This window comes from Euphorbia lathyris, chromosome 1 (genome assembly GCF_963576675.1).
Source record: "Euphorbia lathyris chromosome 1, ddEupLath1.1, whole genome shotgun sequence".
Taxonomy (NCBI): Eukaryota; Viridiplantae; Streptophyta; class Magnoliopsida; order Malpighiales; family Euphorbiaceae; genus Euphorbia; species Euphorbia lathyris.
Genome location: NC_088910.1, coordinates 55,188,448 through 55,205,580, shown reverse-complemented (window position 1 = coordinate 55,205,580; position 17,133 = coordinate 55,188,448).

The following is a 17,133-nucleotide window of genomic DNA, read 5'->3' as shown; positions in this document are numbered from 1 at the left end:
ATTCGTACAGAATTCTGATGAACCCTGTGTGTATATGAAATTCAGTGGGAGCATATCCATTTTCCTAATAATGTATGTCGATGACATACTACTCATTGGAGGCAATATGTTCACACTGCAAGATCAAGCAGTGGTTGAGTAAATGCTTCACAATGAAGACTTAGGAGAAGCCGATCAAGATCTACAAGGTTAGATCCAACCGACTTCTAGGCTTGAGTCAGGCATCGTACATAGACAAGAATCCATCATGTACTCTATGTTATGTACAAGGCCAGATGTTGTGTGTTGCACCAAACATGACTAGTCGGTGCCAGTTAAACCCCGATAAGGAACACTGGAAGGCAGTCAAGGCAATCCTAAAGTACCTTAACCGTACCAAGGATGTTTTTCTTAGTATTTGATGGGTAGAAGGAATGGAAATATCAGGTTACACTGATCGAGACTTTGAGGATGATAACCAGTCACATACTGGTTATGGATTTCTCCTTAATGGCGATGCCATTAGTTGGAGATCCTTAAAGTAGCCAACCATTGCCGATTTTATGACGGAAGCTAAGTACATCGTTGCATGTGATGATGCAGAGGAAGTAGTTTAGATTAAGAAGTTCATAACTGATTTAGGAGTAGGTCAAACTCTCTTAAGATCAGTTGATGTTTTCTATGACAATACAGGGGTCATAGCACAAGTACTGGATCCCATGTCACACAAGAGATCCAAACGCGTACTTAGATAGTAACACCTTACCCGGTGACATTACATTGTAGAGGGTTGACACTGAGAACAATGTCGCTGGTCAGTTTACCAAGGCAATTGGTAGTACTAGATCTATAGTGTTTAGGGCAATACCCGCTTGGAACTAGTTCAAGTGGGAGACTGTTGGTGTGCCCTAGTTCATAGGCATTGGTTCTTATAAAATATATTTGTGTCACATTAATAAAGGCATTAATCTAGTTCATTTATATCTTGTGCTATAATATGAATAGAGAATCCATTGATTGATAATCATAAAACCATATCCCAAGTCTATTCTATCATGGGAATGATTAGGACCACAGACTTGTATATTCGACGACTGTATGGTAGCAATTGATACTAGCCATAGCACTTGATAAGTCAGTTGTGAATATGGGTACATGTTGTATACATGTGACTGGATCGATCCGTCCGAGAAAACTACATGGTGGTTGTGTCATTAGTTTTCTTAAGTAGGTCTCTAACTGTCTTCAGACTAGATTTCATTATAATATCAATGTGGGAGCCGGTTCACTTTGACATACGCCTAACAGGTCTGTAACAGGATGCCAAATACGGGTATGATTGGGTGAACAGGTGAACACATTAGTATTGATAGTGAAGTGATGGAATTACCACTCACATAACAGTGAGATGATATCACAGGCCACTTGATAAGTGAGATTGATAAGTGTGTGGCCACACCCTGATAAGTAGTTTACTTATCTGATTCATTAATCTACTTAAGATCAAGAAATATCATAAACATCAGAGAGGATGACAGCCGCCATGCCTCTAGTTTATAATATAGATATCAAATGGTAAAAGAAGTTAAGAGATAACTACAGGGTCTCTGCATCTTTAGACTGCTGAAATAGCTGTATTGGTTAGGGGCAGTAATGGTTTGCTAGAACCCACTTACTGTCTGTGGGCCGTGAGCCCACTGCTAGCTAAGGACAGTCCCATAGGATCGTGCACATTGAACATCTGAGTTAGAACTTATAGAACGGTACACTGGAGGGATGAGATTAATTAATTGGTTGACGATAAAATGTCAAGGTAATTAATTGGTGGTTAATTGATCGATTAATTGATACTTTGTATCAATGTAATTGATTAATGGATTTAGGCGTTGAGTATTTAATTGGTTAATTAGTTTACGGGATGTAATTAATTAATTTGTAAATTAATGAAATTGCATTCGTGAATAATTAATCAAACTAATACGTCAATTTATTAATTAGTGCTATTTATTTAATTGGGGTGATTAAATTTAATCTAATTGTAACTAATTGCATAGAATAAATACTATTGGTATTTATTTAAGTGATTATGTTAGGATTAGATTAGTTTTGTAATTAACCAATTAACCCTAAACCAATTAGGTTTAGGAATAACTACACTATATATAATAAAAGCCTAAAACCTAAATCTAACCTAATTAACTACACATATTCGGCCAACATTACTTGGTTTTGGGGAAGTAATGAATTTTCGGCAGAACCATTTTTCAAAATAGTGGGATTTGTTTGGCTAATATCCCAATCTCTCCAGTTCTTCTTCGTTCTTCGGCTAGCACCGGTTTTAGCTCGATAGCTGTTCGTGCACCTGACTACGGAGATCTTACTACCTTGTGGATTCTTCAGCCGTTTCTAGAAGAGACAGTCCAGGTATGTTTATATCCTTAAACGGATCAAAATGTTTTTATTCAATCAATGGTTAACAGACAAAGATCAAACTCAAAGGGATTAGAAATAAATTTTAAACCGCAATTCCACTGCGCTACAGTTGATTAACTGGCAATAATCCCTAACAGTGGTATCAGAGCCATGGTTTAGTCCGTTTTGATTGATTGAAAAATTAATATGATTTGGTTTTATTATTTTTCCAAATCAAATTTTGAAATTTCCTATTAAATTCCTCGTGTAGAAATTGATCTAGGAAGTTTTCATATTTTTATTTCTGTCTGTATTTTCTTTTGTTTGGTTCTGAAATTATTTTAAATAATTTAAATAAAAAAAAATACAGCAGCGTTTTTTTATTAAACAGAAAAAAAAATAGTTTTGGACACCGAACAACAGTCAGGGGACTGCTGTCCGCCAGACAGCAGCAACGGGGCTGCTGTCCATGGACAGCAATCCCGTTGCTGTCTCGGATCCATTTTGGGTCTAAATTTAGATTATAGGGACTGATTTAAAGTTTTAAAATTTTTCATGTGTATTTTAATAAAATCAGGGCCCTAATACCGTTTAATTTATTAAACGTGTTTTGAATAAAAAAAAATTAATTGGTATTAAAATGTTTTTGTTTGGCATGCATATTTAATTTTAATCGAATTGATAATTTGTGTAAAATTGAATATGGTTAATTTGTGAAATTGGCCCAATAGACCGTGACACCGGTTTAAATTGGGAGGGCTAAATTTTAGATATGTGACGACCCTAGAATTCAGTGGGAGCGAAATTATAATTTTGCATACAAATGGATGTTAACCATTTGGGCCTTTATGGGCCTTAGTCACATATGGTAAAATTGGCGATTTCACCCTAAGTAACTCGGCTTAACTTTATTAGATGATTTTGGAATGCCATGATCATGCATTATATTTATATGTCTTACCGTGCAGCAATGTGTTATAGAGTTCTATGGGCCCTAAATTAAAGTCAGTTTGTAATTTAATTTATTTTGAAAAATATGGCCTGCGTGCCATTCTTTCATTAATGTAATTTTAGAATAGGTTCTATTCATAAAATTGTAATTGGTCGTGAAGAAGCCCAGATGGTCCAAGCCCATGGTGGGAGCCCAAGGAGACTTGAAGCAAGCCCGTGGAGATTAGATAGTATATCTAGTTTCACTAGGATGTATTATCAGGCCCATAGAGTCTCTACGTTTATTTTGATGATACAATTGCTTAGTATAACATGAAATATAAGTAGCAACGATCACCAGATCATCACCCGTGATAATTATATGTTAAAGTCGTATCACTTAATTAATCCAGATAATGAAATATTGAGTCGTTTAAAAGTGCTTTCCAGATTCACACCTCTTCCTCCCAGGTAGTGCTACAGTGTATGACGTGCCCTAGCAGGTATGCTGTAGTAATTAGTGGGCCGTCGAGGGTTAGGATACTTCGGTATGGCTAACGCGTGTATGGTGGTTGGACTCAACGTGGGTAGCATTAGCTCAGAGCGGGCCCTAAGCACAGATAGGCTAAGTGTCACAAAGCCCATCAAACTAAGAGTCCTTGCGGAGGATTGGATAGTTTATCCTACCAAATCGTCAATGGTCGACGACGGAGGATTGGATAGTTTCACACTTTTAATAATGCTATTAAAACTATCTTTAACGACCTGAAAATGAAAATTTTCAAAAATTAAAGTTGTTCAATGCCATATTTTCTATGGAACTACATTTTCGATTTTAGAAAATCATATTTTTTGGAACTTTCTCTCTCTTTACCAAATATCATCTAAATAATCTCGAAATAAAAAAGTTGAAGAATTAAAGTTGCTTAGAATATTAGTAGTTTTTAAAATATGTCATCTTTGAAGTCGTCAAGGGTGATTTTAATAGTATTAATCGAAAAAATCCTTATTTTGCTAAATTTGAAAACCTCAGTCCTCGTTTTGACAAAAAGTAAACCACAGTCCTTTATCTGAAAATTAGTGAAACCACAAAGGTTTTATTTAAACTTTACCCTAAATAAAATGCATGATCATGGCAAATTCATCCACACTTAACCTTTTAATTTAGTTAAACCGAATTCCTTAGGGTGAAATCGCTTTTAATTTTACCAATTAATGACTAGGGCCTGTGAATGCCTAATTATGCAAAATTACCAATTCTACTCCCACTGAAATTGGGTTGTCATTAACTCTAAAATTTAAGCACATTCAATGTTCGGTGCCACGGTCCATTGAATTAATTTCAATGTTAACACCAATTTTATTTTTTCCAGCATAAATATAAACTATATCTTATAACTAAATAAATAAAATGCATGTCAACCAAAATTCATTTTATCGAATTATTCAACCTAAATAATTTTAATCTATGACTTTATCAATTAAAATTTATAAAATACTTTTCCAATCCATAAACTTTTAATTAGTTCAAATTTGACCCCGGATACTTAAAAACATTTTAAAAACAATTTTAAAATTTCAACCCGGTCCAAATCAAAACCCTAAGTCCGTCCCCAGGTCTTGGTGGCTGTCTGTCGCAGACAGTCACCTAGCCGGCAGCAGCCGCCGCCATGGGACGGCAGCGGCCGCTGCTGCTAACTTACATGGGGCTGCGAAACAGCCCCTGTAACTTACATGGGGCTGCGATTGCAGCCCCTTTAAAGTTCAAATTAATTGAACTTTCGTTCAATTAAGAACAAGCAAGGTTCAATTGAATTGAACCTTGCTGTTCAATTAATTTAATTGAACTTTCGAGCAAGGTTCAGTCGAACCTTGCTGTTCAATTATATTAATTGAACCACAACTTTTTTTTATTTATTATTATTTATTTATAACAAATAAATCAGCAGTTCTTCTTCCGTGATGAACACGAAAAACACGGATTCAAACATCAGCCCCGACCCCGAAATAAAATCAGTTCAGCCTCGATGTTTCCAATCCAAATCAAAACCATATATGTTTTGTTTTATAAATCCTTTTCAAAACGAGAAAAACAATCAATCAAACACAAACACAAACATATACAGATTAATCTAAGTTTTAAAACTTTTAATCGGAAGCCAAACCATCCAGTCTAACGAGCATATGCTCTGATACCACTGTTGGGGATTAGTCATCGAAAATTAACCGCAGCAGAAAACTATGGTTAGATTTTCTGTAATCCAGTTAAGATCGTGTCAGAATGCTACGGAGTGAACTTCAAAACAAAATTAAAACAAAGATACAAGAACTTACCGGTGATGTCTATTCTAGAGAAGGTTGCAGGAATCCACAAATCGAGTGAATCTCCTTAATCACGTCACCAACCGTATTGAAATTGAACCGGTGCTAGCCGTAATCGATTCAGAATGATCTGAGCACGAAGAACTTTGTGCAGGACAGAGGGGGCTGAAATTTGCAATTGGGAGGCAAGTGGTAAAAATTAGCTTTCTAAATCTTATGAATAAATACATGTATCAATTAGGTTTAGGTTAAGTGGCTAATGTCCAATTGGTCCCTCCTTGGTCTCTAACCATAAATATAACCCTATAGATTATATTTAATTCAATTATGTCCAAATAGACCCAATTTAATTACTCCCACTTTAATTGGCTAATTTCTAATTAGTCCCTTCTTGATCCCTAATCATAAATATAACCCTACATATTATATTTAATTCAATTAGGATCAAGATGGTTACTTTGTTTTTTACAAAGTACCGTTACTTAGTGTGGTTTTCACCATTGGATTAATTTTATGCTTCATCATCCAATGGTGAAAACCACACCAAGTAACAGTACTTTGTAAAAAACAAAGTAACCATAGCGGGCACCATCTTTTTATGGCCCTATAGAATTTAATTGCATTATGGTTCAATTAATAATTTATCCTATGCAACCTAATTAATCAATTGATTAATTAATTACATTTAGAAACTTAATTAATTAACCATAACCAAATTAAATATCAAATTGATTAACTTGTTAAATAACAAATAATCAATTTATCCCTTTGTTAATTAATTAACATATTCCATTCTGATTAAATACATACAGTTAAACCTTGATTAATGAATGTTCGATAAGGTAATAACCTCGTTTATATAATAAATTCTTTCGGTCCCGACTAGGGCCAATGGACTAAAGTAATAATCTCGCTAAATGTATTAAGTAATAAAAATATTTAAATCCTTAAGGACCTAATGAAAATTTTATAATTATTGAATTACATACAAAATATATATATATCTTCTACCATTGGAGGAGAAAAGAATGTGTACTTAGAATATATCTTCTACATTTTATAGTTAAATACTAAACCTTTTCATTTGCTATGTACATGAACTTAATTTTCAATGCATTAAGTTTCACCAAAATAATTAAGAGGAAATTACATTAAACATCAAATTTTGCAATTATTTTACAATTAAATTAGTTGAACTTTTGTATTTTATCAAAAATCCAAAATTTTATTATGATTTTGTCAAATATAGCAGTTATCAATTTCACTTTCTCTCTTTGAAGTTTTTTCTTTCACTTTTCGTCTGTTTTTTTTATATAGATTAACTGCCTCTTTTTTCTTTTTCAGGAAACTGCTGCCTTTTTTTATATAGATTAATATGAATATGTATAGTACAAAAAGTAAAACCAAAGTTTATATATTAGAAACCTATAAGTAAGTATTGCCTCAAAAAAAAACCCTATAAGTATAAAGCCAAAAGATTGATAAATGAAGACAGAATTATTTTTATATTTGAAATAAAAAAAAAACATAACTACCATCAAATATTATCATAATTTCTCTGGAAATTAGATAGAATAAAAAAAAATTCTTTATAATTGTGAAAATCAGTACAATATATAGAAAAATTGTTGAATATATAAAAACTGTGAAAAGGTTACTCAAAAATGTAAAAATGTTCTCAGGAGATTGGATGGCATAAAAACAATTCATTATAAACTTGGTTTTTCAAAAAGATTCAAATCGTGAGAAGGTCAGTTGTCCATATTTTCAGTATATTTTTTTTAGTTATTTGAAAATTTATTAATGAAATAAATCATCCTATTATTAAGGGAGGTGGCCTTTTCCTGATATTATCCTAATATTTTCAAAGTTATTTGACATAAGTAGAATTAATTTGATAAGTATGAGACACATGTAGTTATTCAAGCAAATCATGAGTTTCCTGTAACTAACCCAATAATTAAACGTCTCTAGATTCAAGTAAATTTCCAATTTCTTCATAATTTTTTTTTTGGTAGAATGGAGGGAACTAGGCCCGAAACAAAAAACAGAAACGAAGAACTAAGAACGGATCATCTGAGGATGGCCTATTCCACACAAATCTGAAAAAAGAAAATCTTGGATGCCTGCAGGCGGCGAATCACACTCGTGAATACCCAAAGACAGATGTCCTACGCAGTTTGCCATCCAATCCGCGCATTGGTTTCCTTCTCGGAGAACATGCACAATTTTAACCTCCCAATCGCGGGTGTACAGTATGCGGCACTCGTTAACCGGCCAATAGCATTGATGGTGACTCTCCGTGCTTTCCTGAACCATTTGAACCACCACTGAGGAGTCAAGCTCAAACAACACACGCCTGTAACCCTTCTCCCATGCGATACGGAGCCCGAAGTATAATCCCTAGAGTTTCGCAAGAATTGTCGTACATATGTGGAGGTTAACCGTGAAACCATGAATCCAACCGCCCTTCTCGTTTCGTAAAATGCCCCCCGTAGAGGCAGGCCCGGGATTGCCCTTGCTGGCCCCGTCGGTGTTGAATTTGACCCATCCCGCATCCGGGGGTTTCCAACCAACAAGAATCTCCTTCATCACGCCTTTATCCATTCGTTGCTCAAACCCCAATGCTACTCTAAACCCCATCACCTACTGCTGAAGGAAACCGTTCCTATCCGGAACCGAAGTTTCAACAAGCTCAAAAATCCTCATACATCTCCAACGCCACAACCACCATATAATGGTGACAAAGGTTTCCGGCCACCCCCTGCTCCTATTGTTTCTTACAGTGCTATTCTCCCAGACCCAATCCACGACGCCTCTACTGAAAAAAGCCTCTCGGTTCTCATCGCTGATCCATGTAAACCAAATCCGTCGCGCAACACGACAATCACGCAAAATGTGGATAATTGATTCTAACCCGCCACATATCGAGCAGGATTCGTCGTCGCTTAACCTCCGTCGAACCCTATTCTCATTCGACATTAAGCCATTCTGTAAAGTAAGCCAGACAAAATACCAGAGCCGCTCCGGAACCTGCAGCAGCCAAACCTTCTTCCAAGTTCGAGTCGCATCCACATCGATCCCTGCACTTCTAGTTAAATGATAGGCTGTTCTAACACTGAACCTTCCTGTCACCTCTGGCCCCCATCTCCATGAATCCCTCTTACTGTTATCCGGGAAAACTACCATTGACGCTAAACGTAATAAGGACCCAGCCAAAAGATAACGATTAATTTCCTCCCAATTCCAACCGCCTCCCTGCATCCAATAAGAGGATACTGACCTGTCAAGAGTCTCAGACGGGATACGGCAAGTAGCCTCCGTTGCGAGGGGAGCCCCCCCCCCCCCCACACCCAAACATCATCCTAAAAACGAGTCTCAACACCATTATAAACCCGACGTTCCAATCCTGCCCGTAAGATCCCGGCACTCTTAACCATACATCTCCAAATAAAACTTGGGTTGGATCCAATCCTAAATAAATTAAGCCCCATCCTTCCACGGGCATATTTATGGCGTAGCACCTTTACCCACACAGATTTGTCCTCCATTAGCATCCGCCATCCTAACTTTGTGATGAGGGCAAGGTACATGTTACAACTTCTTTTAACCCCTAGGCCCCCTTCGCAGTGAGGGCGACAGACCACGTCCCATTTTAACAGATGAATACGCCAACGGTTTTCAGAACCACCCCAAAGGAACCGACGGTTCAAACTGTCCAGCCGGCGGCAAGAATGCATGGGAAGGAGCGTCGTTTGCATAGTATAAGCGGGGATAGAAGAGGTTACCGCTTTGATCAACGTAGTTCTCCCGGCAATTGAAAGACAACGTGACTTCCAACCACTTAAGCGCGACTGCACCCTGTCAATCATAACCTGAAAAGTCTCCTTAGTAACTCGTGACTATAGCAGCTGCACCCCTAAATACTTACCGAGCTCAGTTGTGCGTGTAACACAAAGTTCTGAGCAGATAGCATCAGCCATACGACCTGATATATTAGTAGAGAAAAGCACACGAGATTTGGGTAAGCTAACCTTTTGTCCAGACGCATCGCAGAAAAGATCCAAGGCCCGTTTGATCACAACAGCCTGCTCCACCGACGCTTCCGACATTAAAATAATGTCGTCAGCGAAAAACATATGCGAGAGGGGGCCCCCTTGAGAGAGCAATTGGATTCCAATTCTTTGCATTAATTTCATCCAGGATTATATGACTTAACCTCTCAATGCACAGTACAAAAAGATAAGGAGAGAGCGGGTCCCCTTGGCGCAAACCGCGGGTCGGACTAAAATCTGAAGAAGCTTCACCATTCCACAGTACAGCCATCCTAGTGGAAGAAATTCTTTATAATTATTACTTTCAGGATTGATAATACATTGCACTAAAAAATTAGCATATTCTGCAAATAAATACCCACTAAAGCAATGGCCTATGCAGCATCCTGCCTCCTCCAGTAGTCTTCTGTACTACCTAGATAAAACAGAAGAGGTAACATATAATAAATTGAAACAGGATAACCAACAAAAGGAAGAAAACATTTAAGACATAAAACATTACAATTTTGTTTTAAATGCTCATCCTCAAGGAAAAAGACAAAAGATCAGAAATTCAGGCAAAAAACAATAAAAACTGAAGCAGCAGTTAGTTGAAGAAGGAAACTGAAATAATTTGGGATTAAAAGCTTACCAATTTCTACAAACATGGTTGGCGAATTTATTACTGGCCCATGATGAGTTGCCTCTAATGTAACCTACAATATCATAGAACAGTAAAAAATCCATTCTGATTCAAGTATTCTGGTTGAAATAATGTTACATCTTCGGAAGAGAACAAGGCAAAGAATTAGTAAGGAATTGCAATATGCATATAAATCCGTTTACCCCTTACTGCATCATATAAATGTGCTAGGGAAGTAACTTGACACCTCAAATTCAGGGGATAGGTTATGTGCTGCAGCAATTATCCTTAAGAGTCTGAACCAAGGTCCAATCCTTGGATTTGGAGGTGCTGCCCATCCTAGCTTCCCACCAGCACTTACATGAGGAGTACCTGAGCAGAAACTTCAATATCAATGAACATTGCATTCATCATTTCAACTTTTGCATTTTCAATCTCTTAATTGAAGTAGATACCAAAACAATTGAAGAAAAATCAAACAATAAATTTGTAACTCTATGAACTTTGTTTATACCAATAGGATGAATTGTGAAAGCAGGCCGGTTCGAAGAAGCAACATGCTTGCTGAGAAATATGACCTCACCAGTTGTTTCTTCCCACCGTTTATCTAAGTGATCCTCTTTGACAAGACGGTTTTCCAGTTTTATTAGCCTCACCTCCCTGTTTAGAAAACTCTATGCAACCTCCTACGCAAACCATAATTAACGGCAAGTGAACCAATTGGAGCATAAAAATAAAAAATCTTTACCACTCCTTGTTTCATTCTCAACTATTAAACATTTCAAAGCTTAAATTCCTCAACAATAGAAAAAATGAATCGCTTAATTCCATAAGGACTTTGATTTCAATGAGTCCAAAATCTTTTATGAAGCTGTCTATGTTAATTGCTTCAATAGGGAACCAAAGCTCATAGAATAGAATCCAATCTTATTGTAAGAAAAATAGCAAAAATAAGCAAAGGCCATATCTCCAAATCTGCCAGGAAGGGCCTGGTTGCCAACCGGGCATGGCTAAGTGATGTAGCGTGAAATCGACTGGAGGTTTTAATCGTAAACCAACAAAGAATGCAATCTTCTCTAGCTTAACTAGAAGGTTGGATTAACCCATAAGGATGAACCTTGGTGCTCCAATGGAGGCTTCTTTAATTCAATATATCAAAAGTTAGAGAACATTACAAAGAGAAGGGTTTATTACAAAGAGAAGGGTTTAAATACCTTCCAACAAAACAAGAGTAAAGACCAAAAGCCCATGAATAGGGTTTTGGGGTAAAGCTTGTGCATAAGGGTAAAGTGGGGAAGGGAAGAGTTCATGGAAATCTAGTAATAATGGTTGAGTGGCAAAACAGTAATTAAGTATCAGCAGAAATGGGTCCCCTCTTAGTAACAACTTGGAGGAGAAGTATTGTCCAGACAGGTTACGCCCCGCGTAGTCTAGTGTACGCCCCGCGTAATTTGGGTACTGGACTTTTGGACATCTTCGAAAGGATCATACGCGCGGCGTTCCTGGAGTCACGCTCCACGTATTGTAGCTTCTGGTCGTGATGTTCCTCCTAGATGGACTTTATGCGTGGCGTACCCTCCGTTGCGCTCCGCTTGATCGACCTCCTGGGCACTCTTCACTCCGGACTCTGTTCTTACGTCCCGCGTGACTTGGGTGTTGGGCAATTGTTCGGTAACGGAGTCCTCTACGCCTCGCGTCTTGATGAGCACGCCTCGCGTGCTCCGTTGTATGGCCTGACTCTCGTTGTTCTCATCTCTTGGTGCCGGACTCGGACTTAAGGACGGGATGCCCTCACCATTCTCCCCTTCTTTGAAAGAGTCGGACTCCACTTCCGACGCCTTGGTTGGCAACGTTCCCTCCGGTTTCCATAAGCTAAGGTTCTGCACATTAAAAAAAGAAGACATCTTCCCAAGCCAATTGGGAAGGGTTAGTTGGTAGGCATTGGCACTAATCTTCTTGGTGATCCGGTAAGGGCCATATTTCCTCGGCCTCAATTTACTACTGGGAGCATGCATTAGTCGCTCTTTTTCCAAATATACCATCACTTCATCCCCCACCTTAAACTGCACATCTCTTCGATGTTCGTCGACCTTGGCCTTGTTCTTACTATTTTTCTCCTCAATGCGATGCCGAACTTCTTGGTGCATTTGGTGGTAGTCATTGGCCAAGTTCTGAGCCGCAACACTCTTCTTCTCTCCCTTTGGAACTTTCCCCAAATCAAGCGAATGGTTCGGAGCTTTGGTGTACACAACTTCGAAGGGTGACTTCTCGGTGGTTGAACTCACGGCGGAGTTATAGGCGAACTCGGCTTGGGCAAGCATATAATCCCACATCTTGGGTTTGTCCCGACACTTGCTCCTTAATAAGTTTCCCAAGGTCCGGTTGACCGCTTCAGTTTGCCCATTCGTTTGAGTTTGCCAAAAGTGGCTAACAAATTTTGTGTCCCGACACTATGCTCTTCGGAACCCCATGTAATCTCACTACCTCACGGAAGAAAAGTTTAGCAATGGCGGTGGCATCATTAGTCTTCCGAAACGGTATGAAATGAGCCATCTTCGAGAACCTATCAACCACCACAAAGATGGAGTCCATACCCCGTTGAGTCCTTGGTAACCCCAACACAAAATCCATTGGTTTCCGGAACCGGTAAGTGCATCTGTAATCCTGCGTTAGTAGTATGCCCCTTGTAGGTTTGACAATTCTCACATCGCTCTACAATATACACCACATCTTTCCTCATCCTAGGCCAAAAGTATCGAGAGCTAACCGCTTCCAAGGTCTTATCTCGACCGAAGTGGCCTCCTAACACCCCTCCATGTAGTTCTCGGATCACTCTTTCTCGTATGGACGTACTTGGTAGGCACAATTGACTGCCCCTCATGAGAAACCCATCCACTAACTGATACTCACTCTCTTCGGCTCCTCTCCGACACTTCTCCCACTCTAGCCCAAAGTCTGGATCCTCCTCATACTCTCCTTTGATGTGCTCAAAATCCACCAACTCCAAGGCTACTGTTTTCAAGAGGGCTACCCTTCGGCTCAAAGCATCCGCCACTTTGTTCTGTTGCCCCGCTTTGTGGAGAAGTTTATAAGGGAACTTGTCCACAAAAGCGGACCATCGAGCGTGCATGGAGCTCCGGAGTTGCTTTTGGCTCCCTAAGTACTTAAGGGCTTGGTGGTCGGTATACAACATAAATTCTTTTCCAATGAGATAGTGCTCCCACGTCTTGAGCGCCCGCACCACCGCATAGAACTCCTTATCATACGTGGCCCACTTCTGTCTTGAATCACACAACTTCTCACTGAAGTACGCTATGGGACTCTTCTCTTGCATTAACACTCCCCCAACTCCTACTCCACTCGCATCACACTCCACCTCGAAGAGTTTGTCAAAATCTGGAAATGCTAAAACCAGAGCGGTACTTAGCTTTTCCTTTATCAAGGCGAAACTGTTCTCTTGCTCATCTCCCCACTTGAAACCCCTACCCTTCTTCAAGCACTCGGTTATAGGAGCCACAATAGCACTGAAATTTCGGATGAACCGCCTATAGAAGGTGGCCAACCCGTGAAAGCTCCTAATGTCCCCAACGGTCTTCAGAGTCGGCCACTCCCGAACAGCCCTAACTTTCTCTTCATCCACCTTGATACCACTCCCACTGACCATATACCCGAGAAATACCAAGCTCTCCATGACGAAGTCACACTTCTTAGTGTTGGAAAAGAGTTGGTTCTCCCGGAGCAATGCTAGCACGGTCCTCAAATGCCCCACATGCTCTTCCAACGTCTTACTATGGATGAGAATGTCGTCAAACTAGACCACCACAAACTTCCCAATCACCGGCCGTAAGACTTGGTTCATTAGCCTCATGAAAGTGCTAGGTGCATTGGTCATCCCGAATGGCATCACAAGCCACTCATACAGTCCGTCACGCGTCTTAAACGTCGTCTTCCATTCATCCCCCGCCTTGATCCGGATTTGGTGGTATCCACTCCTCAAATCAATCTTCGAAAAGACCTTGGAACCACCCAATTGATCAAGCATATCATCAAGTCGGGGAATCGGGAATTTGTACCGAATGGTAATCTTGTTGATGGCTCGGGTATCCACACACATCCTCAACGACCCATCTTTCTTGGGTGTCAACAAAGCCGGTACTGTTGGAGTATAGTGTCCTATAGACAATTGTTGCAGGATACAAACTTAATGTAAATGAATTGTTCTTTATATCATTTGTTTTAATGAGATATATGTTTTATAACTATATATAAAGGCAATCCCTTTTAAGCACTAAATAAAGTCTAATAAAAGGAAATCCGTAAGTTTGTTTAAAGTGATTATAAAGTGTTCATACAAGCATGAAGTGAGACAAAACTTTATAATAAACTTAAAACCACCCCAAGTCAAGTGATATGTTTAGGATTGATATATCACTGTTGAGACTTGTATGTAACAATGTCTTCTGTCCGACAGAAAGCTGATCTCACAAGCTTCATATATATAGATATCTGGACAGTTACATAGATCCGATGAAACGTCGTTCATTAGGATTGGGGATCCGATTTGAGATAACAGGATGGGTAGATTCATCCTTGTCACCTGTTCATCTCATTGGTATTAATAGGTATAACTAATCCTCAGACTCAAAGGAATGTTAATTGGTCATCCTGAATTACTGAATGTGAGACTTTGATCCTGCGATCCCACGATCCTTAACAGAGATGACTCTGGGGTGTGAACTGCAAAGGTTGGGTGTCACAGGAGGTAATGTCAGGGTAGTTATACATTGGATTGAGCATTTATCACTCCTGATTAATGGGAGATACATCCAAGGATCGCTTGTGGAAGACTCGACTCTAAATCCTTGCAAGGTGATAGCTTAAGAGTAAGAAATACAGATTTCACTTAACCTATCTATTTGAGTTGACTCGGCCTATACAAGTAAAATGAATGTCTCGCTATATGTGACTTGACATCACCCATAGTCATAAGATTCAGTTCAAGGATGTAGTTGATAAAGGATCGAATTATACTGTAACTAATACGGAAGGGTTAACGACAGAATCAACCTGTCTTCTTAACGGACTCTGGGGGAATGATTACATACTTGCCAATAACATACTCAGTACATCATTCCGTTATGCAAGGATTAAATATAATTCTTGAAGAAATTAATTTAATAGTTGCATACGGCCAGAAGTAGTAAGAACCTAATGGATCACACATAAGACTTGGAACCAAAAGAGAGATGGATGTCATTAATAGATGGAAGCCCAATTGAGCCCAGTAAGACCCATTTAAATAGAGGGTGCCGAAATTTATATATAATAAATAAGGACTTATTTTAATTCCATTAATCCTAATTTGATTAGGTTTATGAATTAAATTAATTAAGAGATAATTAAGTTAGGAGTTTTAATTAGATTAATATACTCCTATTATTATCCAATTAGGTTATTTATTATTATCCTAGATATATTAGATGTATTATAAGATAATAATTGGGAATCCTATTCCGAATTGAATTCCTATTAAGTAACATATTCCTATCTAACTAGGGTTTAGATACAAGTTATTATATATACCCCCCTACTACATGAATTTCGACTAAGCCTAACCCCTCCCCTCATTGTGATTTTCGAAACATACAATTAGAGAGAGAAAGTGAATTCGCATCCCCTAGTTCGTCGATAAGAATTCATACGGCTTCCATCGATTGATTAATTTCATCTATCTTTCTTTCTCTTTGATCTTGTGTTGGTTAATTAGAGGCAATCTATTTTGGTTGCATCTTATACGGTTGATTCTAACTTAACCTCACCGTGTTATACTTCGTGCTTGGGAACTCGGAGAAGAATTGTGGGTGCTTCTTTAACAACGGTAGATTGTTCTTCAAAAGGTATTTCTTCTTATCCCCCTTTATATGAAATAACGATTAACGGATCCTATGATTAAAAGGAAGTAGGCTAAAATTTTATATTTCCACTGCTATACCTTAGCCTTAATTTCCTTCAGTGGTATCAGAGCCATCGTTAAATCCGTTATTTCATATATGAAAATTTAGAAGTTTTTCAATAGGATTGAATAAATATTTATGGTTAGGATTAATTAACAAATAGTTTGATTAATTAATTCTAAAGATAAATAAATTTTAGTTAATTGTTAATTAAAATAGATTATGCGTATGTTCCTAATTAATTCGGTTGATAATCATTATAACAAAATCTATTAGTTTTATAGTTAGGTTAATAAAATTAGTTTTATTAATTCTAAAAGATAAAACGGAAATTTATTGTAGTTTTTCCTATTTCTGAAAATCGTTTTTAAAACCGTTTTAAAATCTGATATATATATATATATGTTTTATAAAAAAAATAAAAATAAATACGACAGCGGCTCGGGTCGCGCCTCACGGCGCGACTAGCCGCTGTCGCGCGGCTGCTGCCTCGCGGCGGCAGCCGCGATCCCACTTGATTTTAATTGTTAAAATCGGCTTAAATATAATTTGTATATATAAATATATGTTTCGGAAATTAATAGTTTTCTGTTTTGATTATCGAATGAAAAATTCATTTAAAAGTTTGTTTTTACCAAATTGTAAATCAAAGTGTTAAATGAATTGAAATCAAAATAATTGGGACATGCATAATCGACGTTTTATATGGTTATATTAATCTAAGGATTAATATAAAGATACAAAACGATTAGAAGTAAAATTGGATGAAAGTTAATTTGACAAGTTAATGTGATTAATCTAAATATTACATAAGCCGGTTATGTAATCAACCAATTAAATTTATTTAATTGAGTCTATG